Source organism: Canis lupus, chromosome 10 (genome assembly GCF_048164855.1).
Source record: "Canis lupus baileyi chromosome 10, mCanLup2.hap1, whole genome shotgun sequence".
Classification (NCBI taxonomy): domain Eukaryota; kingdom Metazoa; phylum Chordata; class Mammalia; order Carnivora; family Canidae; genus Canis; species Canis lupus.
In genome coordinates, this window is record NC_132847.1 from 7,785,566 (window position 1) to 7,813,177 (window position 27,612).

General features: G+C 37.2%; 2 long non-coding RNA genes across 4 annotated transcripts in view; one reads left to right on the top strand and one right to left on the bottom strand.

The window, feature by feature from the left end:
* LOC140641188 (uncharacterized) overlaps positions 1-27,612 on the top strand; it is a 247,091-nt gene that overhangs the window by 130,951 nt on the left and 88,528 nt on the right. For both annotated transcript variants that reach the window (XR_012037719.1, XR_012037718.1), the window contains exons 3-4: positions 760-828; positions 16,824-16,945. This is a non-coding gene — a long non-coding RNA (uncharacterized lncRNA). The remainder of the gene's footprint in view (positions 1-759; positions 829-16,823; positions 16,946-27,612) is intronic.
* LOC140641189 (uncharacterized) lies at positions 3,536-27,120 on the bottom strand. 2 transcript variants are annotated; one of them, XR_012037721.1, is made up of 4 exons: positions 26,919-27,120; positions 24,280-24,443; positions 18,111-18,319; positions 3,536-3,906 (listed from the first exon to the last, which is right to left on the bottom strand). It is a non-coding gene; the product is annotated as an uncharacterized lncRNA (long non-coding RNA). The 2 variants fall into 2 exon arrangements; XR_012037722.1 differs by lacking the exon at positions 3,536-3,906 and adding an exon at positions 14,446-14,583.

A 27,612-nucleotide genomic window follows, 5' to 3' on the forward strand; every position in this document is an offset into this window, starting at 1 on the left:
ATAAAGGTAAGAATGAAATAGAATGCAAAGTTAGTGGTCCTTTCAAGGGTTATTTGGACATGAAATGTAAGTACTGGCTTAAATTAAATCCTAGTATAGAATTTAATTCTTGTCTGCTAAGGCATAAAACAATCCTATTATTAAAACGAGTCATTATTAAATTGTGATATAACATGATAGATATGCATGAAGAGACATCTTTGTTCTCTAAAATATGAACAGGTGATGAGATTGCTTTCTTCTCTGTGCATTCCCCCCCCCCCCCCCCGGGAGCAAAACAAATTTATCAAAAGTAAATAAGAAAACACTTTGTTTTCCAAAAAATAAGCACAATTATTTCAAAATTAAAGTTATGTAATAAATGCCTACCCAAGCATGCTTGCACATTGATATACACACTCTGTTAAGTAGTGCTCAAGAACAGGAGGAAACGAGGCTTTATAGCTGTCTGCCATGTGCCTGCTAAATGCTCATAAAATAATCTATTATGAAAATTAGCCATATTATGGTAAGCTTATATACGTAGCAAGAGTTGTTATTGGTCTCCAACATCAGGCTTATTAAGCAATTTCAGTAGACATCTGCAATAGACAGGATAGATAAAATTCTAAAATAGATCACATAAATTTTAAAAGAATTTAAATATCATTTGGCCGAGCTGATTTTGGAAGCCGAAGACTGAAAGAGCCAGAAGCAGCAGAGAAAGGAGAGGACTTGAAACTATAAGGAAAAACATCTATTTCTCTTTCTGTGTTCCAGAAACATCCAGAGGGCCTGGGAGAGCACACCCAATGAAAACATCTCCTACCATGAGAGACCAGAATCAAGGTAATGGAAATAGACCACGAACTCTCCCACATTTACTCAACCTCTATTTGGGGTTCTTAAGGGGATGCTGGTTAATGAAAATCAGGACCAATCTTAGTGGTAGTTGGCCTGCTAGCAAGAACCCTAGGTTCTTTAGGGAATCCCCCCAAAACCTGTCCTTACTTTTCTTCCAAATATCTCTCTCTTGTCAACATCCACCATCTTTCTGGGTAATTCATGCCCATCACATATCTGATCACAGGATCATCTGTGTTACTTTTGATTCTCCTCAAAATGCAATCTAGAAAAGCCTATCCTCTAAGTTGATATTTACGGCATATATTTGACAGTAAGTTTAACTACAGGAGTCAGAGAAAGCCTAAATGTCCTGCCTAATGTTTCTATACCTTCTACATACTTTATTATCATACTTACAACTTTGTAATTAAATTGTCTATGTTTCAACATGTTCCTTATCCAGCAGTGGACTTGAAAATGACAAGATGCTCAGAAAGGTTCTGTGTTTCACTTACTTGTTTGTCTGTCTCTAAGGACCAAGTATGTCAGGGACTATAGAAAGGATAGATCCCTCAGTCTGGGATTATTTGATTTCTGAAAACAGAATAGAGGACTGTAGTGAATATCTGTTACCATCTTGGGCTGCTCAGCATCTTTTCCATATAGAGCTTTCCTGTTCCTTGTATGATGGAGCTGATAATGACATAGCTTCACCTTCAGTACTAAAATACTTGGCAATTATGCTAGGCTGTCCAGAGTACTCTAGACCTCTAGAATCTTTAATTTAATCAAAACTGACAAGATGATTCAAAACAAGCCAATCAGATTTTTTTTTTTTTTGTGGAATTGACATGCATGTTGAAATTTAAGGTTGGTACTCAAGTGATCAGCATTGTTGAGGATCATTAAAGGTTATCACTGCTTCCACATTGCAGAGAAATATAGCAGGAGGGAATCGCTGGGTGGCTCAGTGATTTAGCGCCTGCCTGAAGCCCAGGGCGTGATCCTGGAGTCCAGGGATCCAGTCCCACATCGGGCTCCCTGCATGGAGCCTGCTTCTCCCTCTGTCTGTGTCTCTGCCCCTCTTTCTCTCTATGTATCTCTCATGAATAAATAAAATATTTAAAAAAGAGAGAGAGAAATATAGCAGGGAATGAGGTTTAGCAGGAGAGAAGAGAGCCAAGGGGAAAAAGAAAATGAGATCCATTTCCTGATGATATCGCTAAATTCCTGGATCAAGCCCTAACTGAAGACAAACATTCTATAGACATTCTAGGCCTCTGAGATAATAGGTTATTTTTGTTTGTTTTGAGTAGAGTCTGTCACTAAAAAAAAATCTAAAAAAAAATTGATTATTGCATGGGATACCATGGGGTTTTACAAAAATCCAAGCATAGAGAACAGAATGCAGTTGGGTGACACAGGAGAGCAGGAATCAAGACTGATGACCTTCTCCATTTCCTTGTGAAGTTGATGGCCTCTTGCCTCTGCTTATTTGCTTCATTTTTCATGATTTGCGAAGCTGCTCTGTATGGATACCTGTGATCTCTCTGCTTCTTTATCACAGTAGGTGATACCTTGCATGTAACTTAGAGTGAGCACCAGCATCCCTACTATTCCTCAAAGCACTATCTCACTTTCCTAGCTTTCTGAGTTTCCATTCAAGTAGTCACTGTTATCTTCTAGATATCACTCATGATCTTTTTATATCACTCTTCCCCTGTTGCAGTTCAAAATCGCTAGAAGCAAGAGTTCTGCTTAGATGCCCCAGCCCTGGCCTCCTCCCAGATTCTCTCTGTGCTTAGCCATTACTTGTGTGGGATCAGATGGTGTGCTGTCTTATCTGGGTTCACCTCTCAAGGAAGGATTGTGACATGGGACCATTTGGGAAGGTAGTATGACAGGAAAGCAAGGACAAGTGTCTAAAGTATGGAGAGTGATAATAATGATGATAATGCTGGCCTTATCTGAGAACCAGATGGAGCTTAGGCACCTTCTCAGATTTTCAATGCCTCATCTTTCTTCCATTTTCATTAACATATATATAGATTTTTTTTTTCGTGTCAACTATTGTCTAAAATGATGTGATAACTCTTTATTTGCTCTTTTTGGGTGTGGATGAAACCCTGACCAGAGGACCTGAAATTTGGCTTCCCAGGAAGCAAAAGGCATGCCTCATGGCATGAACTGAAATCCTGGGGAGTTACTGCTATTTGGAACCAAATTTGATCAAAGAAAAACAAGAGAGGGTCACCCAGAAAATGCATCCTTTCCTTGTCTCTGCCAGATTGCTCAAGATACAGCTTTTCCAAACAGCCTGTGAGAAGAATTTGTTTTGTGCCTAGGGTGACCCACCAAATATTGTCTGTGTGTTTTTCCAGCTTGTCGTGAAGTGGCCAGTGAGGTGACACATCACCTCTCAATCACTTCCCATCCTTCCTAGACCCTTCCCCCTGCCCCCACCCCTGCCTCACTTTTGCTGATTGAGATTACCTCTCCCTAAAGAAAGCATTACCACGTCAGTGTCCTCTCATCTCATAGTGATTTTTAGAGAACGTAGAACATGACCTGAAGACTACCCACAAGTACTTTGCTATGCAATCCTTGTAACAACCTTATGAAATGGTTACTGGTACTATCTACATTTCAAATGAGGTGCAGCAGCAGGAAAACATTGCTTTCACATATTGGGAAACTTCTAGAGGTTTATTCACAAAGGAGGCATTTGTACAGTTATGGGGGAAGGGATGGGGAACCATGTTTAGAGCAGGAATTGGGATCGGGAGAGAGCAGAGAAACCGTTAACCACCCCTAGACCTCAGGGTATGAGGAAAGCAAGCAGCTACCAGAATGTGGAGAGAACTGTGTCAAGAATAGCATTTTGGGTAAGTGCAGCCCACCTTGATGAGTGGGTACAGACAGGGATTTAGAGATCCTGACATCGCTGTCTTCATGCATCTCTCCTCTTCATGCACCAGCTTCTTTTTTGCAGTATCCGAAGTCTGAAAGCAGTGGCTCCCTGTGAATGTATTCTAGGCCTCAGCATCCCAGGAGGACAGGCAACAAGGGTGGAAAGTGAATCTGGAGCACAAAACAGCATTCATCTGACAATGATGCATTGGAAATTCAGGAAGAATTGTAGAATTTGAGTAAAGTCACATGGCTAATAGAAATTTCATTTTGTTTTTTGGTTTCAAAGACTGCCTTGTGCAAGTGCTTTTGGAAAGAGTTTCATTTATGGCTGGGAAGAAATTTCTATTTTTTGGTGGAGTGCACTCTTTTAATTCTAAAGGGTATATGTTAGCAAGCCAGGTCTCTGGCTAGCTCAGCAGGTCTTGAACTACAATCTCATTGCACATCCTAGAATGAGGCATCTTTAGCATTATGTTCTTGGTTCGCAAGGGTGGAAATTCATAAAGATTGGATGACTTCTCCACCCACAAAATGTTGTTGCTTTTTCTGAAACTTAAATTAAGCAATTCTTAGAGATTGTTATAATACAGTTAAAACATTTAAAAGTAAATTTAACTATTAAATTTATAATCGTTGTCCAGATAAAGTATACTTCAAAATTAAGAATACAAAGCATGGTGGTTTTATGAATAAATGTAGTTTTATATAATATATATTTAATGCTTATCCTTGTTGGAATTTGATTTCACTCCTTTTCTCTTGGCTAGAGTCCATGCAAATGTACTTGGCCAACTCTTTCTCCTTTCAAGAGAATTAATTCTTTGTCATGGCCCATACTGTGTCCTCTTCTCATCCTCTCAATGCAGATTTTGCCCACAGTTAAATGAATTCCACTGAAGATATTTTTTCCCTCATCTCCATCCTTTTCCACTTCAAGTAATGTTATTTCTACATTTTACTTAAATCTCGTGTTTCTCTAAAACAATCTCTTAAAGGATTTTGATGCCTGGAGCACACATTAGCACAACATTGCCCCATAGCCCTTCAGGATTAAGCTTTGAAATATATGTACTTTGTGTGCCGTTGCAATTAAATGACAAGCCAGTAGATCCCCTCACGGATGAGCCTCAGATGATTTTTACATTATGGAAGTTTTATTCTTTATTGTAATTGTAATGAGCTATATTTTCATTATTAAGAAGCTCTGTCAATGCATTGACACAGAAGATTGCATTTGTAGATCATCTATAGTTGCTTCATTTTCCAGATGAAGAAAACAATGCTCAATCAAGTAAGGTGACTCTTTAAAGGTTATATAGCTAGTGATTGCTGTGTGAGTTTTTTTTTTTTTTGAAAACCAAAGAAATTGTGTAACACATTGCAAGAGCTCAATATCCTAATGGCCTGGAAGCATAAATCACACTGTACTCATTGACTAAGTTCTTGGTGTGACTTAGAACATCCTAGAGGGTCCAAAGCCAACATCTTTAGGAATCACTTTGCCCAAACTAGATTTTGTTTCCCCACCCATTCTTCACTAAAGACCCATCGAAAGGGATTATTTTGGAGATGAAATTTAGATATGTGTCTTCTTGTACATTCACAATAGAGACTAGATTATTAACCATGTAGCAGGAATTTTAATGCTTGATCATTTGGTGTTTCTCCTGAATCCACGTGTCAAAGACAGTGATAACTGACCCTGCTTCCATATTCTTTAACAGTGTCAGTGAAGAGAGGCTTTGCATGAGAAAGGTCTACACTGCAGGACACAAAGACTCTCAGGGATTTTTTTTTATCTGTGGTTCTCCCAAATCCCATCCCTCTTAGTATACAGCAACAAGAGTTTAGGTGGTCTCAAGCATCTGACTCACTTGGACACTGATGATATTTGTCTTCTATCTTCTTAGCATGTGATGAGGATTGGTGTCTGGAAATACTCAGGACAAATGAAAATGTAACACAAATCTGAAAGCATAGAAAAATCTACTTCAACCTGAGCAGTGTTAGCACTTTGAATCTTGTCTCTTGAATATGTCGTAGATTTCTTCCCTTTGCCATTTCTGGTCCTCTCCAACTTAATATACCTACCCAAATGCTTTCAGGTCTCAAGGCTCAGAGTCAGTGCCAGTACATCAGGCTCAGTGCCAGACTGCATCATTCTTGTATTTTCCTTTGTACCTTCTTATTCTCTGGCTGTTTGGATAGTCTGAGTGGTTGGTATGTTTTCTTGAGCACCTTGATTTTGTTAGTCTAGCTTTCCACTTTCTCTTAGAGTAAGACACTTTGTATTAGGCATAGCACTTTTCAAAGTACTGCTTGAGCAGATCTGATTAATTATGATTAATTCATTTCCTGGACATGTATATTGAGTGTACACACATTTTCAATCTTTAAGCCATTTATAGTCTTTCAGGGGCAGATTTTTAAAAATCTCTTGTATTTCACTGTAAAAAGCTCAATTTACGTCAGTGATTTTCATGCATTTAATCAGTGACTTTTGTGAAAAACAGATCTTCAGCAGAGTAGGTGTGTTCTGTAGTGCCATGTAATTGGCTTTTTAAGTTAACAGCGTGTTTTGGTATAAGAAATAACAAAAGGATGCGTTTTGTGTGGATGTGTTTGTGTAATTTCCCAGGGAAATTAATACCCCTAATTATTTGGGACAAAATTGAGGGTTCTTTATAACATTAATTTGCATCTTTTGACCCTCTTCCAACAATTGACCCAACGTCCTCTACCTGTAGTCTGAAGATCAAGAGCTCAGGAATCCGTTTCTGGCTTTTTCTAAAGGATTTAAATGAGTATGTGGCTTCGAGAAAGAGAAATCTTTTTTTTTTTTTTTGTCTTTTATTATTCAGAAAGATTGAGCTATTAAATTCTCTAAATCTCAGTTTCTTCATCTGTATATGGGCTTAATATTACTATTCTCTGAAATATTGATATATTTAAATATGATATCTTTAAACTGCCTAGTTAATAGTATGTATATAGTAAACTAAAACATAGATGCCAAGCAAAGTATATGTCAACCATTTAAAGCATTGGCAAACCTTCCCTTGTAAAGGACCACACTTTCCCTGTAAAAGGCCCTGTTAGGCTTTGGTGGTCATATGATCTCTTTTACAAATACTCTTCTCTGCTTGTAGCATCAAAGCAGCTATAGACAATGTACAAACAGATATGTATGATTGTGTTCTGATAAGACTTTATTTAAAAAATAAAACAGGTGGTGGGATAGATTTGGCCTGAGAGTTTGAAGACCTCTGATTTAGATTACTACCTCTGTGTTTGCTGTTGTCTACTTACATACCCCATTCCTATCGAATTTTTTTAAGAAAAGCAGTAACTGGCTCATGGTATCTTTTTAAATCTATTACAATGTATCAAAAGTAAAACTGTATTTGCAACAATGAATTGGATATATATTAATAACCACTCAGATGAAATAATATAAAGATGTTACAAATATGAGCTGAAGTGACCTAAGTATTTTTTTCCTAATTCCACTCTACTCCTTCCACCTAGACATAAATACTATTCTCATTCAGTGTTTGTCATTTCCTTAGCCTTGTACTTTTGCCAAATTAATGTATATTTTTAATAAATAGAGTCTAGTATAAAATTGTGTGGGAGCACCTGGGTGGCTTGGTCAGTTAAGAATTTGACTCTTGGTTTTAGCTGAGAAGTCGTGATCTCAGAGATGTAAGATCAAGCCTGGTGTCGGCCTCTGCAGTTGGCACGGAGTCTGCTTGGGATTCTCTCTCCCTCTCCCTCTGCCCCTCCAGCACCTGCTCTCTCTCTCTTTAAAATAAATAAATCCTTTAGAAAAATTCTACATGTGTCATATTATACCTCTTGTCCTTGCTTTTTCACTAAATAGCAAATATTTAATGTGGAAATATATAGATTGAGTTTATTTACACTGTGGTATGATATGTGAATATACCATAATATGTATAAATTTATCTATCCATAAAGATTTATTTCTCCTTTTCTTTCTTTGATATTACAATTTTTGCTCTGCACATGCTTGTACAAAACTTGCATGTGTCATGTGTGGGGATTTATCTAGAATAGGTATATAGGATTAAATTCCTAAATAATCTTCCACTTTTCATTATTTTGCTAGATAATCCTCCAAATTGACCCTAGCAATTTGCACTGTACTGGTATTTTTAAGTTTCCTAATTTATGTGTGTGGGCTTTTTTTTTTTTTTTTTTTTTACATTTTTTAAAATTTAAATTCAATTTGCCAACATAGAGTATAACACCCAATGCTCATCCCATAAGTGCCTTCCTCAGTGCCCCTCACCCACTTACCCCAGCGACCTCCCCTTCTGCAACCCTTTTTTCCCCAGAGTTAGGAGTCTCTCATAGTTTGTCTCCCTATGTGTGTTTTTTAAAAATTTTTATTTATTTATGATAGTCACACAGAGCGAGAGAAAGAGAGAGGCAGAGACATAGGCAGAGGGAGAAGCAGGCTCCATGCAGGGAGCCCGACGTGGATCCCGGGTCTCCAGGATCGCGCCCTGGGCCAAAGGCAGGCGCCAAACCGCTGCGCCACCCAGGGATCCCCCCACGTGTGTTTTTAAATGGATTTCACAATTTCTTGGGTACAAGATGGCATTTTAAAATGCTTTGAATATACGTTTCTTTGATAACTGGTGATATATATATATATTCTGATTCTGTGGATTGACCATATATACCTGTTGTCAGTTTTTCTGTTGGGTAAATTGTCTTTTTCTTACAGATTTTGAAGAAGTTTTTCTATTTTGTAGGTCATAATTCCTTGGCATTTAACTCATCTTGCAAATAATCTTCTAATGACTGACTGACTTAACATTGTTGCAATACTTTTCGATGCACAAAAGAATTAAAATTTAGAATAGCATCCAATTTACCAATATTTTTCTCTGGATCTATGATCTTTAAGTCACTTTTAGAAATATTTTCCAATATTAATGCCATAAAGACATTCTAAAACTGTTGAAGTTTTTTTAACCATATAGTCAGACTTGTTATTTTTTTGAAATTAATTTTTGGTTTTTATTGTGTAAGATAAGGATGCAATTTTTTTAATTGAATAAATTAAATAACCAATTTTCCTAGTATAATTTATTGTTAGTCTCTTTTGCCCATGACTTTAATTGTAAATTTATTTATATATTTACCTGTAGGTCTTTTCTGTTTCATTGCTCAACTTCCCTATCTCTATGCCAGTAACCATGTTTCTTAATCACTTTAGTTTCATGATCTCCTGATGTCTATAGGATCCATAGTTTGTGTCTCACCTGCTTTCTTGCCTATGAGCTTGTCCGTTTAAGTTTTCTTGACAAGTTCCTTGAAAAAAATTCCAGACTCTTTGCTTTCTTATATAAGTTTTTTTTTTCTCATGTTTCTTGAAAAAAAAAATCCCCATTGGGGATTTTTATTGGAACTCCATCTAACTCTAGGTTAATTCAAGACGTACTGACAGTTTTATGCTATTTAATCTTTTTATCCATGAGCATATACATCTTCCTAATGTTTAAACTTATTAAGGTAAAATTTTGTAATTTTTCTTTTAATACTAGTCAAATCACTTATGTTTAGTCTAGTGCCTTATACTTTTCTTGCAAGAGAAAATGATAAATTTAATCTAATAAGATTTTATATTTTATGTAAGATTTCATCACTCCATGTGGTTCTGTATAGGAATGTGACTGATGACTATATATTGCTTTTATATTCAGCAATCTTGCCAATATTTCTAAGAATGATTTCTCTGAAGAGTATGTCAGGATTTCTATTCAGATAATTCAGTGACAGTTTTGAGTCTGTCTCTCTAATCTACAGAGAGCTGGCATACTGGTGCTAGACTACATGTCTTTGGTCTTTAATTTGAGGGAAGAATAAGCCTTAGACTTCTTTAAATCTTTATCATTATAGCAGCTGAATATAATTCCTAATGGATACACACAGATTAGTTTTGGGGCAGGAAGCTGACAGAGATAGAGCGTTGACTTATCAATTTTTAATTGCCAGATGATTTAGAGAAAGAAGTTTCTCTTTTTGCTTAGATTTTAAACTAATTGATTATAAATTCAGAGATGTAGTAGTAGCCCGTTGTTGCTGCTAACTTAAACTTGCCTGTAAAAGAAGCCAACACGAAGGAGTGTAGAGCCTGGAGGAAAGTGAGAAATAGGTGTATGAGAACCTCATGTGTGCCATCTTACCTGCAGTGTTCACTTATGCAAGCCAGTAAATTCCAAGTTTGTAGGAAATTACAACTGAACTGGTTAAGTCAGTTTGTTTATTTATTTATTTATTTATTTATTTATGTTAAGTCAGTTTAAATTGTATATGGTCACTCATGCCAGAAGAAGCCTCAAAAATTCTGCATACTTTGCCCCTCTTGCCTCCCCAGGGGGTGCCTCCCTGTCAAGGTTCTTCCATCAGCCTAATCTAACCACCACAGTCAACTTAAAATAAATAAATAAATAAATAAAATAATAATAATAATAATAATAATAATAATAATAAAAAGCTCTGCTTTGTGAGGCCAATTCCTAGCCACCACTGTCCTGGGACACAGGGAAAGTCAGAGTTAGAAATTATCACCATCAGGGTTGTTCACGGATGTGTCTTCCAAAGGAACAAAAAGTCTTCCTTAAAATAGATCATTATAAAATGCACATTTGTATTTGTATGTTGTTCATGAATGTGGTAGTTTGGTAATCCGTTTCTCTCTCCTACTAAACCAAGAACTCCTTGAGGTGCTCCATTTTATCTTTGTATTCTAAAGATCAGTTCAGTGCTGGGCCTTTTGGAGATAGGTAATTATGGTTGAGTTGAAATTACTGATAATTGTTCAATATTGTTCTAAAAAGGTAAGTAATTTGCATATAAAAGATTTGTGTTTTTGTTATTTTATTCTTTGTAATGTGGAACAAATTCTATTTTGTAGGCAGAGAAAACAATACATTTCAGAGGTCATCTTTATATTGGCAAGAATTGGACTTTTTCCATTCAATATTTTGTGTAATCCTAGTTGAGAATGCACCAGTAATTCAGCTCCATTTCCAGAGTAACATTTTGTCACATCAAAAGTTGGATACATCATTCTCCTGCACTTTTATGTATGTTTCTTTTCTCAGTAAGTGGAAAACTTGAGATTTAAAACCTGGCTGAAGGGGATCCCTGGGTGGCGCAGCGGTTTGGCGCCTGCCTTTGGCCCAGGGCGTGATCCTGGAGACCTGGGATCGAGTCCCACATTGGGCTCCTGGTGCATGGAGCCTGCTTCTCCCTCTGCCTATGTCTCTGCCTCTCTCTCTCTCTCTGTGACTATCACAAAAAAAAAAAAAAAAAAAAAAATTTAAAACCCGGCTGAAAATTGGGATCATTTATTTGTGAACATGTAAACGTAAAAGCAAACACAGAACAAGACTAAAAGGAACCCAGGTTTACCCTAACATTTTACTTGGAAGGTTTTTTTGTTTTGTTTTGTTTTGTTTTGTTTTGTTTTGTTTTGTTTTGTTTTCCTCCTGCTACTGCAGCTTTTAGAGAAACAATCTGTTGTCTATCATCTTGTTTCTCTCCTTTGCTTTCATGTGCCAGAAAGCTTGTGGGATCAAGGAAGAGTGCAAAAGAATGCTAAAGCATATATGCATTCCTGCAATTGCCTTTTAAAGGTGAGCCTTTATCCAAATCGAAAGAGGTTTGACTAGCAAGTCACTCATGTAATCAAAACACAAGATCAAGTGCATTTACCTTTGGGTCCTTTCCTGGGCACTTATTTTGCAGCTTATTTTGAACACACAAGGACTGCTTCAGTTAGTATTTTGGCTCTTAGCAATTCTTTCTACTGACATTACCTTACTGTTCTCTCCATCACAACATTCCACAGATCATGGAGAAAAAAGAAAACCAACAATGACAACAGTAAAAACACATGGGCCTGGTTGTAACTGGGCTGTCTTTTTTCTTTCTCTTTTTTTTTTTTTTTTAGGTGTAACACGAAAGTAGTTATCTTGAGCGGCAAAGCTTAGTTGATTGTTACACAGTTTTTGCTCCCTTGAGAGTATAATAAATGATGTCCTTTCTGTACATTTTTTTAGGGGTCTTTGATTTGAAATTGTTTGAGGCCATAAATCTTTAGAGAGAATCTAGACAGCAGGGATGAGTGAGGCATAAAGGGAAATTTATATTGGATACAAGTAGAATTTGTATTTGGATAAAATAGGAAACGTTTGGATAAAAAAACAATTGGACAACTCAGTGTGTTGTGTTTGCTAATTATAACACTACTCTTGGTCAAAAAAAAAAAAAAAAAAAAAAAAAAGCAAAACAAATCCTCTGAGAAAAGCTTTCTGGAAATTAAGGTTAAGAATTAAGGTTAAGAGTTAAGGTGAAGGGTTAACATTAAAGATTCTGGAATTTGGGGTTTTATTTTTTTAATCAAATGTCATTTTGTTTTCTTTAGAGGGCACACTGTTGAACCTCTCTCTTTAATGTATAGCTGAATAAATTAAGAGGTGACTAAAACATGGATAAAGAGATTTCACCCAGATTTTGGATATTTTTCATGTAGTTGTCAGAGAGATTAGGTATATGTGGGGAGGAAAAGGTAGGGGCTATTATTTGTTCTATGGATTTCCCTAATTTCCCACAAAAGTTTATCAAAATAGGGGAGTATTCACCATTATTATTCTGTTACTGGAAGATACTAGATTCCTTGAAAATTATATTGTCAATGTGTATCCCCAAGGAAATACTATTCCCCGTCAATTTTGTGGTAACTATTACTATCTACCTTCGCTGTGAAGCTGGAAGTTCAGGGAAGGATGAGGGTTAGTTTATTTTTGTGGCTGTGTCATAATCTGATACATATTGGGTACTCAGTATTACTCGAATGAATGAATAAATTAATACAGGATCATTGAATGGGGTTGGCCAATATTATTTTGGTAATTTGTAAAAATACTTAGGATTGAGCATGCTTGGATATATGTATGCAGTAAAATTTATTTATTTATTTTTCTAAAGATTTTATTATTTGAAAGAGAGAGCTCTCCAGTGCACAAGCAGTGGGGAGGGGCAGAGGAGAGGGAGAAGCAGGCTCCCTGATGAGTAAGGAGCCCAATGCAGACTCAATCCCAGGACCTGGGGTTCATGACCTGAGCCAAAGGTGGATGCTTAACTAACCAAACCATTCAGGTCCCTACTTTCCTATTTTTTATTAGGTTAATATTTAAATATCCTAATATTTAGGATAAGAGTCTTTACAAAGTCCTTCCAGGTGGCTGCTTTTTTAGAAGAGGAGTCTGAGATTCAGAAAGGTTATTCACCTTCCTTAATTTCTGGCTAGATCAGACTTTGAACTGTACCACAGAGACTTTTTTTCTAGAAACCCTGTGCTAATTTTGGCAAGCTCTGGATAGGAAAATTAGGAGGAGTAAGTGATATGTAAAAAGGAATTCTTATTTTGCATTCCACTCTTAAATTTTACTTTAGAACATTCTAGAACCCGGGGCATCAGAGCACTTTCGTTAGGGTGCAGTCCTATTTTCAGGGCCAGATTTTATATACATCATTTCATTTGTTTGTTATTACTATTTGAGAAAAAAAAAACCCCTTCAGGGCAAGCAGCTTCTTGCACGTTATTAAAAATACAATTAACCTTGATAGAAGTTTCTTTCTCATTTAACAGACTGTCTTTTTCCATTTGCCATTCTTAGCAATGAAAAAAGGAATTTTTGAGAAAACATTCCCATTTTTTTTCCCAAGGCATAAAAGGAAGGGCAGAAAAAAGGGAAAGAAATGCAAGATGAAACATTAAGTTCCAGCCCAGGGATCATTTCTATGTTGGTTGCATAAAATTTTAGAGGTAGATGTTTATGGTAGAAAAGTTGACATATTTTTACTCCACAGAATCACAGAAAGTAGTACTATGATTCTCTTCATTCATTTTCCCCCAAAACTAATTATTAGGATCAAACCCCAAAGGAAGATTATTCAGGAAAGGAAAAAAGAAAGAATCCATTGATTTCGCCATCATTATGGATGAACAGTGTATCATAATGAAAATAGAAGGGCCATTTGTGCACCTCAGATAAAGAACCTACTCAAGTTGAGAAGGTCTTAAGGCAAAACCAAAAGCACTTAATAAAATAGGAGCTGCTTATTCAAAACATCATTGCTTTCTACATCTCTTACTCTGTAAAGGTGTGAGCTTGGGATGGATGATAATGCCTTTGCTAAATAAATGTAAGATAGAACAAACAGTGACTATTCCATTTTGTTCAGAGCAAATCCCCTATAAAGAAAATGATGGCTGTTAAAAGTGCCTCCTGCAACTTTTGGAGGTGGGGATGACTACTAATGCATCAATTAGATGCTTTTTCTTCCATTCCCTTTGTACTAAATAGGATCAAATAATTAACTCTCATCAAACCATATCTGAAATATCTCTGGATAATAAATGGCACTTAGAGCTGCCAACCTTACTTCTGAAAGTGTTTTATTTTTTTTTTTATTCCTGCTAACTTTTTCAAGGCAGATGTTTCTGGTGAAATAGTTAATGCATGCATAACGCAAGAGAAGCAAAGTCTATTTCAGAAACATTTTTTTTTCATGCATCCGTTGGCTTTGTAAAACTGGTCATAGTAAGTGTCCTTAATCTTGGAAATTTTGTTAGAAAACCTGGAAGTTACTTACCTATATCTAAGACCGGACTTTGAAATCTGAACTTGCATTTGGGATTGAACAAAATCCTGAGTATAGAAATTGAAAATTGTACAACATTTCTGAGGGTATTACTTCTGAATGTAGGCTGGTATCTTCTTGCAACACTTCTTAGTACTGCCATGTGAAACACAAATATTTTTAGATATTAAAATTAATGAATTCATTAGAGTATCATGTAATCACTGTCTCCTAACAGCAATTACTGAGAGGCTACTATAATCACTACAGTTATTCAGAGTAAGTTGAGATCATTTATATTTGGAACCCAGGGGCCTGGATAAAAGGATAGAATTAGAAAATAATGATTGTACATTCTGTAAAACTCTTTCAAAAACAGTTTTCCTAGATTTTTTCTTCTATATGTATATCACTAGCTCATTTACTTTTCTTTGCATGATTATTTATCATGAAATCTTCATTGTAGAGTTTTATGTGTCAATTTCAAACTGGATATAACCTTCAATAAGATGCAAATATTGGTTATCTTTCTTTCTCTGTTATCTTTTGTTGTACAAAAAAGCATCCTTTCATTCACAGAACTTAGCTTAAGGCATTCTGTTGGCTTTCCTTTGCCAGTGCACTAAGTGGTCATGAGGGAGAAAATTCACCATAACCATAACTGTTATTGACAAGTGATAGTTCTTGAGTTGGTGGGGACAGTAACAAACTCATTTTGTCTGTTTTGGAGATCTTCTTTGAACTCCTGTGAGTTTCAGTTACTACTTCCTTCCTTCCCTCATTTGCCTTCATTTCCTTTTCTCTTAAAATGAAATTCTGTACAAATTTTCTGCAGTTTAAGTACCGGTAGCTGCAACATAAAATTTCATTAAGGATGTCAAATGCTTCTCCATTTTAAATTCATTTTGAATTCAGAGATACTGCCAACTGCAATCTCTAGCTTGCTGCAAAGTACTCGCATGTATGACTGTCTGATCCATTTGGAGGGGGGGGAGGTTTTAATCAGTTTTAGTGTTTGTAGTAAGTCGATAGTATTTTTGTCCACAAATAATTCACCAAAGTGGATATTCACCAGCTGGATATCACTGTTGACAGTTTTATTATGACAACTAATTACTGAGGATGTTCTGTATATTTGGCTCATTATGGGTCAAACATTGGAGACCAGGAAAAAACAAAGTATGCAGAATGCATGTCTTACGCAGACTATTATAAGAATATGTGGCTATATCCTGATTCAAGATTGTGATAATTTGGGCTCAACTGTTCTAACCGAACAAGATTTAGAAATGATGATTTACTTGGTTCAGTGTACAGATTATCGCAAAAACAATTCAAAAGGTGTGAGCTAAGTGGAATATTATACCAATATGTATACAGTTCATTCTGAAAAAAAAAAAAAAAGAACTTCCATAAGCTTTATTTTCACCAGGTTACTTGACATTAGAAAATCATGGGTGGACCTCAGTTGCCTTCCTTATTGATCCCAAACATTCCATTATGTACTAAAGAGCAACCTGAACAATGACCAGTTCCTTGTGTTTATTTCTTTTCATGCACTGGAGGGAGCTTTGCTTTGAGAGAATTCACTGGTTATCAATGACATTAGGCTATTTCTTCTCCATGCAAATTCTTCTGGATGCCAGTTTGCTTTCTTTCCTCTGACCTAGATCTTGTTTTATTATGAGATGTTTGGTTAAAATTTATTTGCTCCAGACCTGTCCAGGTTAACACTCCCACACCTATTTCCCTCTGTTGCAGAATCCCTATAATGCATAGGGATGGAAATCTGTGTTTATGATTTAGTTTGGTTTTCATTCAGATTTAAACTCCAAGATCATCTCTTCTGCTTTTGTTATATTTTCCCAGGACACATATAATGTAGAAATGTGGAAATGGTGGGTTATCATAAATACTATCTGATAGACTAACTGAACGATGATTTCACCATCACCCTTTTGTTTTTAAGAATTCCCATACATATGACATTTTGTTGGACCACTTCTGGCCACAGCCATAGAAGTTGTTTTGAATGTGATGGCTGTTTGGGATTGACTTCTCTCCTTAATAATTCATTTTGTAATCATGGCCTCTTACATATGTACTTCCCTTTCTCCTGGGTGGCAAGGGTCAGAGGGCTCACATTCTCACAGAGTGAGCGTGCTGTCTTTGTAAGATTCTCATCACTGACTGGAATAATAAGTGAGGCTCCCATGCAAGGGAGGTGATATCTAATTAATAGGAAATGAAGGCTAAAGCTGCCATTTTAGTTTAGTTCCATATATGTGTTCCTGTGGCTAAAGCCAGTTATAAGGAAGAGAGAACAATTGTATTTTTATCCAGATGGTTACTTTTAGTGTCTGATTATTACCTAAAACTCTTTGTCCATGTTTCAGCAGAGAATAGTTGCTCCCAGTAGACCAAGAGCTCCTTTCACGCAACTGAAATTCAATTGACATCCCAGCTAGAGCCCCAGCGGGAGCTGCCCAAGAGCATCTGAGTGCAGGTTTGGACACTTGTGAGTTACAGCCTTGTCAATTTCAGCCTTTCCATTTGTTGCTTTTAGTTCTCAAGTGGCAGGTCTTGCCTGTGCCCTACTGACCGCACTGTCTTGTGGACACAAGGCAAATGGTTCCAGGTTTTCTGTTAGCCAAGCAAAGGCATTTTTTAAAGCTCATTTCTTTCCTGCCTCTATTAAGTATCACAGAACTATATTGATAGAATATATAAACTCACTGTCTACAGGTCCTGTGGTATGTTAAAAAATATTCTGGCACCTGTTGATGTTTCTTTTCCAATATCCCCTTCCATGCTGGACACTCAATGTCCATTATTGCTCAAGTGCTTGGACACTCCTCCATTGATACATTTTTTTTAAGATTCATTTATTTTAGAGAGAGAGAAAGCAGTAGCAGGAGGAGCAGGAGGACAGGGAAAGAGAATCTCAAGCAGACTCCCGGCTGAGTGCAGAGCCTGATGCAGGGCTTGATCTTATGATCCTGAGATCATGACCTGAGCCAAAACCAAAAGTTGGATGCTTAATGGACTGTACCACCTAGGTGCCCCTATTGAATCATTTTTGATGAGCTGCAGAACAATTTTTGCCATAATTGAAAATGTATCATGACAAAGTTTTAAAAAACTGTAATCTTCTCTTAATTACCAAGCAGGAAATACAGATGAAATGTAAGACTCCCTGGAGTGCCTGGGTGGTTAAGTCGGTTGAGTGGCCAATGCTTGGATTTAGCTAGGGTCATGATCTCTGGGTAGTGGGATTGAGCCCCACATGGGACTCCACATAGCACGGAGTCTACATGTCCCTTTCCCTCTGCTCCTCCTTCCACTCATGTTCTCTCTCTCTAAAATAAACAGATAAATAATAAAATCTTTAAAAAAATGTAAACCTCCTAAGCCAAATAGCGTTCTAAGTTCTGAATGTAATGATACTCAAGGTTACTGTAAGGATTCAGGTTCTGAGTTAGAACCATCTACTCAGGGAAATTGTACTTCAAAATACCAGGTTATCTCAGAGGCTTTAAAATTAAATATGAGGAAAATAATCAAGGTCAAAAGGAGTGCATTATTCTGTCCCACGGGAAATTTTGATCTTCCTGAATACCCCTCAGGATGCCACATTCACATTTAACAAGAAACTTGATCTAGTCTGCTCTTAACAGACTTACCCAGTATTGGCGATAGTGCCACAGCACAGAATTGCAAGGTAGGCAAAGAGCTAAGGCCTTGGGATGGGATGCTCCACTAGATGGTTGATTTCTTCTGAAGCTTCTCTCCTTCAATTGTTGATGGTTTTTTTTTCCTTCCTGTGTCTTCAACATTGTATTTGCCCCGGGCACATATGTCCTAATCTCTTGTGCTTACAAAGACGGTAGCCCTATTGGATAAAGACCCACTCTGATGAACTCATTTCAATTTGATTATCTCTTTAAAAACCCTCTCTCCAAATATGGTCACTTTGTGATGTACTAAGGGTTAGGACCTCAACATGTAAATTTTGGAGAAACACAGTACAGCCCCTAACAGAACCCTGCAGGGACAGGAATATGTCTTTTCAGAATTTACCTATACTTTTTCACACATTGTAGGAAATCTTGCTTTATTAATTTGTTAAAAACAAACAAAGGACAAAAAAATAGTGTTGTTTTTTAAATTGCTACATTTCAGATTCAGATTCTGGAGAGCAGAAGATAGAGGGTTCATGTATTATTCTTTCAGTGTATCTTGTCATCTGTACCAAATGCTTGTGCTTAGTGTTCAGAAAATATTTTTAAATTAATTTATCATTATCTAAGGAGTTTAGAAGCCCAGAAATGATAATACTCATATTATGCCAAACAGAAAAACCTCCTCCAAGATGTAAATATTCAAAGTGTATAACCGAGAACAAATTGTTTTGTTGGTATTGAATATAAATTTTTATTTGGTTCAGGTTTGTTTAACTTGGGAAAAATGGTGATTTTTTTAAAGATGAAATTATTTATATTCTGGAATTAGTATTTTAGGTAATGTTTGGAGTCCCAGTCTAAGCTTTGACTTTTTCTTTTTTTTTCTTTTTTCATTTACATTACTTGTGACCTAGTTAAAACTGCCAGAGTATACATTTGCATAGCTGATACAGGCAGAAACCATATTTGAGCTTTTTATTTTTTTCTGGATTGCTGTTTTTTTAAGCTTATAATTAAGTGTGTCATGTCTTTATTTTTTTGCTTTGTATGTGATTTTAGTTTCACTTCAAGGGATGTAAAATGTCAAATGAAATTTTAGAAATCTTGAGTCAATTGCAAAACTAATTAATTGCCCACGGCCCACTGACCCAAATTAGAATAATAAGGAATCAGTAAAGACAAGATGTTTTATGAGGACTATAATTTCTCTAAAAGCTGGATAAGTCTAGCTATGTGACCAAATGAAAAGGAAAACACACCCACACACCCACACATCCCAAAGTAGCCTAGGTAATTAACAAGATTATGGGAAAGTGGAAGAATTGAGCCTTCTCAATGAAAAAAAATAACTTCTATTAATTAATTAAGACCCATATGTGTGATATTACAGCTTTATTTATTGCTCTCTTGAAGGAAGAAAATTTAAAAAGAAGCTCCTGTGTTGAATGTATTCTCCCTGCTATTACATTTATTTGATCAGCTCAAATCTCTATATTTGGTCTTTTAAGATTTGTCATCCATCACTTTTAAGACAATTTACCTATCTTCAGAAGTCACAACAAAAGGGGAAATTTAACTAATTGGTTGATTACTTCCTCCAATTTTTAAAGCGTCTTAGCACTCAAGAAAAATGATATGCTAAAAAATTATTATACACTTTGATATATAAAAAAAGAGATGTTATTTTTTGTTCTAAATTGCCTACTGACTATTTCTCATGACCAGTCGGTCCATCACTACTGTGAACTCATGAGGTGGCATTTCAGATTTTTGCTAAGTGCTCCTTACCTTGCTGTATTCTTACTTAAAGTTGCCTTATGTATTCTGTACTCTTTGCTCTGATGTATGTGCACTTATGTCTTCCCCCTCAGTAGAATTGGTTGGAGTGTGGGAATTGGCTAATAGGAAATCTCTTGTGGTGGTTTTCATTGGAAGACATTGTTCAATAATTTCTGAGACACTCACCTTACTTCATTAAAGAACCGTAATTCACAATTTTTACATTAATAGCACAACTAGTTAAACTAGAAAACTGTCTTTCCTTATCCCTCTGTGTTTTTGAAAAGTTTCAGTAAGAAGAATATAGTCTAGATAGAATGTTCCAAACATTCCAGTGGTCCTTCCATGTGTATATGCCCATGATTTGGGGAGTGAGACATGGAAAAGGTAAGTCAAAAGAGAATAAATCAATTATTACAGAGGTTTGAATATACAGGAGATGGAGTAGTTTCTACCACATTTATTAATCCTTTCCTTTTTCTTTTTAAAAATTTCTTATTGAGTATAATTAATACACAGTATTGTAATTTTGCTTTTTTTCCCCCCTTGCCTTGGAAGACAGATCTAGAAACATGTTTCTTTGGCCAACATCAAAGTATTTATTGCCTGTGTTTTCTTTTAGGAGTCTTTTCTTTCTTTGCTTTTAAAATTTATTCATCCATCCATTCATTAAAATCATATTTATACTGCATTTATCCTGTGTCAGGCTAGAACCTTCAGCAATGTCTTTGGGTCTTGACTAAGTTGCCCAAGATCACGGTTTTGTTTTGTTGTTGTTCTTGTTGTTGTGTTTTAGCAGAATTCTGGCTCAACTCACTTTATAGTTAGGGATAACATAGAATTGAGGAAGAACCATTGAAGGTACCAGCCTATGTAACTTTCTCCTCACTCTAAAGATCTTAGACTGTGGTGAAACCTCAGCACTGGAAAAGAGTGATGGGTGCATTTCTAGAAGACCACTGGATAATTTGTTTAAAATCAGGATCATGGCAAAGACCAGGAAGGTGAAGCAACATGGCCTGTGTTTTGTTTTATTTTGTTCAGATTTTAACTCAAAGATCGGCAATGAAGTCATCTTCTAATTTAAACTTTGGTAAACCAGAAAGAGAAAATAGCTCTGATGAATTTACCCAGAGGGAGCAAACTATTTTAAAAAAAATGTGTTAAGCAAAGGCTGAGTTGGGCAGGTAATGGTCTGAGAGATCAAATGCATCATTAGCTTAGTTGCCATGGTATGGTCTTTCACCATAAGGGTAATTTTCATGAAATAGATCTTGGTTTCTGAAGAATTTCAAATTGCCCTAGAGTGGCTTGATAATAATAGATAACACTGACTGACAGGTGTGTGTGTTTGCCACCATGATAAGCATCTCTTTGACCCAACAAATTGCTTTGAATTAGCCCCATTTTTCAGATGAAGAAAATGAGCCTGTTAGAGCTTAAATAGTGCATTGGGTCACACTATGCAGTTAAATTGCATCCTAGCCAGTCTGACTACAGAGCCCAAAGTATTAGTATCTACTTTAAGGAAAAATATACAACAAATCCTTGAACAAGTGAGCCACACTCTGATACAGGGATAAAGCAGGCACCCTTTCCAAGTATGATTGACATGTGTAATCATCACCACGTGTCACTTACATTGGTTTGGGATATAGAACATTAGTGAAGAATATCCCCCTAGGAGTTTTTAAACATGTTTTGACAGGAAAAAAAAAAGAGAGAGAGAAGAGGGCATTATATACTCAGAGGACATGTGAGTTGGTGAGCAAAACAATTATTTGTGATTCAGATGTCTTAGGTTTGCATTCTAGGTTTTCTGCACACCAAAACCCATGTGGCCACTACTATAATGCAGTCTGGCTATATTATTTGCAAGGCCTGTTTCTTTTTTTCTTTTTTTTTTTAATTTATTTTTTATTGGTGTTCAATTTACTAACATACAGAATAACCCCCAGTGCCCGTCACCCATTCACTCCCACCCCCCGCCCTCCTCCCCTTCTACCACCCCTAGTTCGTTTCCCAGAGTTAGCAGTCTTTACGTTCTGTCTCCCTTTCTGATATTTCCCACACATTTCTTCTCCCTTCCCTTATATTCCCTTTCACTATTATTTATATTCCCCAAATGAATGAGAACATATAATGTTTGTCCTTCTCCGACTGACTTACTTCACTCAGCATAATACCCTCCAGTTCCATCCACGTTGAAGCAAATGGTGGGTATTTGTCATTTCTAATAGCTGAGTAATATTCCATTGTATACATAAACCACATCTTCTTTATCCATTCATCTTTCGTTGGACACCGAGGCTCCTTCCACAGTTTGGCTATCGTGGCCATTGCTGCTAGAAACATCGGGGTGCAGGTGTCCCGGCGTTTCACTGCATCTGTATCTTTGGGGTAAATCCCCAACAGTGCAATTGCTGGGTCGTAGGGCAGGTCTATTTTTAACTCTTTGAGGAACCTCCACACAGTTTTCCAGAGTGGCTGCACCAGTTCACATTCCCACCAACAGTGTAAGAGGGTTCCCTTTTCTCCGCATCCCCTCCAACATTTGTTGTTTCATGCCTTGTTAATTTGCCCCATTCTCACCGGTGTGAGGTGGTATCTCATTGTGGTTTTGATTTGTATTTCCCTGATGGCAAGTGATGCAGAGCATTTTCTCATGTGCATGTTGGCCATGTCTATGTCTTCCTCTGTGAGATTTCTCTTCATGTCTTTTGCCCATTTCATGATTGGATTGTTTGTTTCTTGGGTGTTGAGTTTAAGAAGTTCTTTATAGATCTTGGAAACTAGCCCTTTATCTGATATGTCATTTGCAAATATCTTCTCCCATTCTGTAGGTTGTCTTTTAGTTTTGTTGACTGTACCCTTTGCTGTGCAAAAGCTTCTTATCTTGATGAAGTCCCAATAGTTCATTTTTGCTTTTGTTTCTTTTGCCTTCGTGGATGTATCTTGCAAGAAGTTACTGTGGCCGAGTTCAAAAAGGGTGTTGCCTGTGTTCTTCTCTAGGATTTTGATGGAATCTTGTCTCACATTTAGATCTTTCATCCATTTTGAGTTTATCTTTGTGTATGGTGAAAGAGATTGGTCTAGTTTCATTCTTCTGCATGTGGATGTCCAATTTTCCCAGCACCATTTATTGAAGAGACTGTCTTTCTTCCAATGGATAGTCTTTCCTCCTTGATCTAATATTAGTTGACCATAAAGTTCAGGGTCCACTTCTGGGTTCTCTATTCTGTTCCACTGATCTATGTGTCTGTTTTTGTGCCAGTACCACACTGTCTTGATGACCACAGCTTTGTAGTACAACCTGACATCTGGCATTGTGATGCCCCCAGATATGGTTTTCTTTTTTAAAATTCCCCTGGCTATTCGGGGTCTTTTCTGATTCCACACAAATTTTAAAATAATTTGTTCTAACTCTCTGAAGAAAGTCCATGGTATTTTGATAGGGATTGCATTAAACGTGTATATTGCCCTGGGTAACATTGACATTTTCACAATATTAATTCTGCCAATCCATGAGCATGGAATATTTTTCCATCTCTTTGTGTCTTCCTCAATTTCTTTCAGAAGTGTTCTATAGTTTTGAGGGTATAGATCCTTTACATCCCTGGTTAGGTTTATTCCTAGGTATCTTATGCTTTTGGGTGCAATTGTAAATGGGATTGACTCCTTAATTTCTCTTTCTTCAGTCTCATTGTTAGTATATAGAAATGGCAAGGCCTGTTTCAAAATAAAAATGTGAGATCCATTGTTCCAAAGGCAAGAAAAAGGTGTCAAGAAAGATATTAAAATATGAATTTGTTTTCTTTCTTCTGCTATCTTTCTCATCTTTTCATGGTGGTTTTTATTTTGATATTTAATGTTGTCCTACGTAAAGAAATATTTAAAATTCTAAATGACTTGCTTGAATTTTACCATTCTTCTTTATGTTGTGTAATGCCAGTTTTAAATGCAAATATATGAGCATTTAACTTATGTGTAGGATCCCTGAATTACACAATTCTGTTTCGTAGATTGTGCATGCATATGTATTTTGTCTTACCAGAAAGATGAAAACTTGAGAAAGTAACTCAAATGTTTTTATTTCACTTTTTGATACACACACATTTTACTGATGTTTTCTACCTCCAGCTTGATCTGAAGGGTAAGGAAAGACGGAAAGGAAAAGAAACTATGGGTCTTCCTTTTTCTCTCTAGGTCATTTTCAGCATAAGGGATTATGTAATACAGAATAGTAATATAAGTTATGATGTGGTTCTATGATCATTCATATTTCTTGGAGTGTACTGCCTTTTCTCTGGTTTGAGGTAAGTTCTGGTTTATGATTTCTTGGCCTCTGTTAGTAGCCTTACTTACTGAGTTGTAGACAAGACAAACTTACCTTGCACTGGTCTTGAGTTTGGCTTGTCATGCCTATGCATCATGGCTATGCCAGGATCCTGTGCTTATGCAGTATCATGAGCTCCATGTGTGAAGAGGCAGCAAGGAATGGCTGGCATGCATGTTGCACATGCTCTGTCTCTTATTGAGCGCACTCCATTGTCCCTACAAAACACAAGTCCGGAGATATATTTAAGAATTTCAGTACAGCAGCCGAACGTTTACACAAGTGCATTTCCCTGTCTGACAGCACCGTCTGTCTGCACACCCTTGAAACTGGCCTGAACTCAGAGACTAAACTGAAATCCACCTCCACATTCTGACCAAGTACATAGTTTCCCCTGGGATGATCCCAGACATGGAATGAGTGTGGCAGCTCTGCAAAAACAGACCCATTCATGAGTTAGAAGGGAGCCTATTGGCAGCTGATTCTGGTTTGAGGACTGCTGAATAGTCTTACCAAACTTTGCTTAGACTGCTCACCAGGTGAGGCCTCTTTCACCCAAATCTCCCTCCTCTGTCTTTGACTTAGTCACATATGATGATCTGATGGCTCTCCCCATCTTCCTGGCTATTTTCTTTCCCATAGTTGGACAGAGTGATACCATGTGGCTTGAGAAAACTGGTTGTCAGAGGAGGATGTAGTACATGCTCATCTACCAACTGGCAGGTGAAGAAGATGATAACCTGCTTGTTCAATTGGGCATGGGTAGATGGTGTAGCTCAGTGAATAAGGACTTTTCAGTCATGACCTGGGAAAATGTCACAGGGAGAGGAATGCTGTGATAGGTATGATGACACCTTTGAAAAATCACATTTACAGCAATCTCTTCCCCATAAAACAATAAACACCCCCCTCAGGAGCTTCCTCCACCTTCTTACTTGGTTCTGAGGCTGATAATTAGGGTTAAATCCTCACAGAACTTGGTTGGGGAGCTGCTGAGCTTTACAGGAAAGGAAAGAGACTTCATATACCTAAAAAAAAATCCGAAGGGTAGTTTGCACATACCTGTTACAGCCAGGAGAATACTCCTGGGATTATATTTTGAACATGCTTGGTCAAGGGGCAGGAATGTAATTCTGGATGAACAAGAGCTTTTAATTTGGGGCCACTCTTCTAGGACTCAGCTTGTAATGTCCCCCTAGGAATCCCAGGGGAGGGGAACAAACTGAATAATAGTTGAGGTCTTAGAAGCCTGGAGTAAACAATGGCTCACTGTCCACGAAGTGGCAATACTTGAGTTGCCCTGGAAAAGGATGGAATAAAGAAGCAGAAAAAAGTGTGTTGTCTGGAATGGGTATACTGTGTAAGGCCAGAGGATACATCAGAGCACGATGTTCCTTCTATTACGGGGGCCAAAGAATGCAGGATTTGCTGAGGCTGCTGGTAATGTGTTGTGTGAAGGGTACTGCCATCACTAAGAAGTTTGATGGGCATGGACGAGTGCTCTGTTTGCCAAGGGTGATGGTAAAAGAGGTGGTCGCGAATTAGGCCTATTATTGTTCGTATATTGATATGGCCGTGAAGTAAAAATGGCCAGATAATTGTGGTTAATTTCTTGAAGCCATAAGTCCACAGTTAATATAATGGCTGTAAGATTATGAGGGGCAGTCGAGGGAAGTTAACCAGTCAGGAGCTGTGAAATGGTTAATAGATAATAGTTATCTCAAAGAGCACAGCGTCTGAGGTTCTGCTTAGCAAATATAATTTTAAAAAGAGGTATAAAGGTAGGAGCAAAAGATAGAGTGATTACCTCAAGAGTAACTCATAGTCCATTGCTTAAGTTAATAGATCAGACACAGTTATTATCCTGAGAACTCTAAGAAGGAAGAACTTTGCCAACATTACAGCAAGTAATGTTGCTGGGGCAACATCTAATGATGTCCCCCAATTTTTTCTAAGAGGTCTACAGCCATAGACTCATGTGAATCCACTTGAGGGGACAAGGGGCCTCAACCCAGACATTTCTAGGGCTGTTGAACACAGATTCTAAGTAGGCATTGATACCTCCAGACCCACCCATCATCGCAGCTCTCCTGTTAGAGCAGAGGTTTAGAGTGGCCAGATAAGCCATGGAGATCTGACTCCCTGTGAGCACCCTGGGTGTACAGATGCTTTCAGTGGCCATGTCTGTAATCCCTAAGTGCATAATTAAAATTGATGTATTTGACAGTTAGATCAACAGTTCTGTCTCTAGTCTCTGCAAGAGCAGCTGTTATGAAGATGGCCAAATGGAAACCTCCCAAACTTGTCTCCCTTGGATGATGTAATAAATAGAAAACAGTATGGAATCCAAGAGGGGATAGCAGAGATTAATGCCATAACTGAAGACTTAAACACTATAGGGCAGTGGTCCGTATCACATCTCTGTTTAATTAGGTAATCTGATAGCTCTAAAATCTGATGTACTCTGTAGAATAATTGTAGATGACCACAGAGTTACTCAGGTAGTAGATCTTGAAACAACTGCTGAATTGAATCTTTTCTTTTTCTTCTTCTTCTTCTTCTTCTTCTTCTTCTTCTTCTTCTTCTTCTTCTTCTTCTTCTTCTTCTTCTAAATTAGTTGATACACAATAATATATTTGTTTCAGGTGTATAACATCATGATTCAACAGTTACATGCATTAGGAAATGCTCACCATGATTAGGGTAGACACCATCTGTCATCCTATAAAGTTAGGACAGTATTCTTTACTGTGTTACGTATGCTGTACTTTTCATCCCTGTGGCTTATTTATTTTGTAATTGGAGTTTTGTAACTCTTAATCCTCTTCACTTAATTTCTCTCATCTGCCACATCTTTCTTCTCTGGAAACTATCAGTTTATTCTCTGTATTTATGAGTCTGTTTGTGTTTGTTTGTTTTGTTCTTTAGGTTCCAGAAGTAAGTGACATCATAGGGTATTTGTCTTTCTATGACCTATTTCATTTAGCCCAATACCTTCTAGGTATTGCAATATCCATGTTGTTGCAAATGGGAAGATTTTATCCCTTTTTATGGCTGAGTAGTATTTTTTTTAAAATTTTTATTTATTTATGATAGTCACACACACAGAGAGAGAGAGAGAGAGAGAGGCAGAGACACAGGCAGAGGGAGAAGCAGGCTCCATGCACAGGGAGCCCGACGTGGGATTGGATCCTGGGTCTCCAGGATCAGGCCCTGGGCCAAAGGCAGGCGCTAAACTGCTGCGCCACCCAGGGATCCCAGGCTGAGTAGTATTTCATTGAATATATATATATATATATACCATGTCTTCTTAATCCTCTCATCTGTGGATGAATGCTTAGGTTTCCTCAGAAGACAGATCTAGAAGAATAGTGCTAAGGCCATTGT